Source organism: Phalangium opilio, unplaced genomic scaffold (assembly GCF_054372755.1).
Source record: "Phalangium opilio isolate 3A_F unplaced genomic scaffold, DU_Popi_V2 ptg000390l_1, whole genome shotgun sequence".
NCBI classification, from domain to species: domain Eukaryota; kingdom Metazoa; phylum Arthropoda; class Arachnida; order Opiliones; family Phalangiidae; genus Phalangium; species Phalangium opilio.
The window spans coordinates 9,438,976-9,441,199 of NW_028324234.1; the positions used below are offsets into that span (position 1 = coordinate 9,438,976).

Here is a 2,224-nt window from a genome sequence, read left to right on the forward strand (position 1 = left end):
AAGGATGACTTGCAAGAAATACAGAACAGATTATCAGAAGTATACGACATCAATAACCTCGGCCCTTTCCAAAGATTCCTTGGAGTAGAGTTCGAGACCATGGATAACCGAACGATGAAAACACATCAGCAAGCATACATAAAACAACTGGGGCGCAAGTACGGGATCGTCTGCGAAGAAAAAAGTGAGTCTGCCGATACACTCAAGCGCTATTTTGACGAAGAATGGTAGCCCTACAGATGAAGAAGACATTGAGACAATGCCCAAATACCCTTATAAGTCCTTGATTGGTTCGCTATTATTTTTGGCTCAACAGACCAGACCAGACATAATGTTTTCCGTAGTAGCGCTCGCCCAGTACAGCAGCAACCCAGGTTTCAAACATTGGAGGCTCTTAGGACAACTTTTACGATATGTACTATCCACATCACATCGTGGACTGGTCTACGGAAAGGGAGAGGAATTGGTACTTAAAATTTACACGGATAGTGATTGGGCGTCAGACCGAGACACTAGGCGATCAATGAGTGGATCTGTCACGTTCGTGGGAACATCGGCTGTAACATGGAGATCATTGAAACAGAAGTTGGTGTCCCTCTCTACGATGGAAGTCGAGTATGTGGCCATCGCCGAAGCCGTCAAAGAATTGTTATGGTTACAACCGATCATAAGAGAACTTGAATCGTTCCAAGTAAAGATGGCGACTCCAACTATATTCAGCGACAGTCAATCTGTCATATGTTTCGCCACAGACAACATTGAAAATCAACGCTCGAAACACATAGACATTCGTTATCATTTTATTAGGGAAAAATTAGAAGCGAGGTGTTTTAACATGAAATACGTTCCATCAAAATTGAATGTCGCGGATATGTTTACCAAGTTATTGAATTGTTATAATTTCACGAATTGTTGTAATATGCTCAAACTAACATAATGTTGTATAACAGAGTAGTTGATCTCAGAGAGGGGGAGTGTAGATATTAGGTATAGATAAGAGAAGCTCTGATATATAGAATAGAATAGAATAGAATAGAATAGAATAGAATAGAATAGACATGAACTAGAGCGAACCATAATCAGAGCAGTCAGAATCTTAGCTAGGTTACTTCTTAGTTAACGATGGTAGAAGTCAGTTCATTTTCCCCTCCGCACTCCCTGTTTAGTTCTGTGATAATACAAATGTTCTTTTAACTAGATTATATTTATTAATAAAGTTGTTATATTGTTTAAACATATTTCCGGCCTCATTACGAAATTATTTACAACATACTCAAGTAAATGTGTATGAAAACCTTGAAACAAAATTTTTATTTAATAACATAAAAGAATAAAAACAATCTTAGCCCTACGAAAATTGAAACGTAAAAAATTAATAATTTCTAAATTAACTAAAAAATGTAAACATTTTTCAAAGGAATATTTAAAAGAAACTTTTTTGAGAAATAGGAAAACCTTGAAACAAAATTTTTATTTAATAACATAAAAGAAAAAAACAATCTTAGCCCTACGAAAATTGAAACGTAAAAAATAAATAATTTCTAAATTAACTAAAAAATGTAAGCATTTTTCAAAGGAATATTTAAAAGAAACTTTTTTGAGAAATAGGAAAACCTTGAAACAAAATTTTTATTTAATAACATAAAAGAAAAAAACAATCTTAGCCCTACGAAAATTGAAACGTAAAAAATAAATAATTTCTAAATTAACTAAAAAATGTAAGCGTTTTTCAAAGGAATATTTAAAAGAAACGTGTATATTTCGGTCTTGCAAAGCAACTTTACGACACTTGCCACGAGAAGGCAATATATTCCGTACATGTTCACGACATTAGCCTATATATGAGATTAAATCGGAACTTCAAGTGTCACTGGCCAACAATATAGCGCCAAAATAAAGAGTTCAATATTTTTACTAATCTCCTCGTCACAAGGGATCCGACGGTCAAGTCATCATGCGTGACGACTCAATTTTTAAAAAAATTTAACCCTTTATTTCGACAGTATATTATTGACGATTAGCCCTTAAAAGGGCTCTTTTTTTCGAGAATACATCAACGAAAACGACGAACCACTCTGTCCCTTAACCTTCGCCCTTCCGGGTTCCAGTTCCCATTACGAGGGGGAACAATGTGAGGATGTGGGCGGTCATTCTCCACGTATGGGGCATCGTCGTCTTCTAGGTCAATGTCTTCCCCAAGGCCATTCGTCATACACATGTTATG

General features: G+C 35.7%; 1 pseudogene; it reads left to right on the forward strand.

The window, feature by feature from the left end:
* The first annotated feature begins 259 nt into the window (after positions 1-259).
* On the forward strand, positions 260-937 carry LOC149597104 (uncharacterized; annotated as a pseudogene).
* Positions 938-2,224: the final 1,287 nt, after the last annotated feature.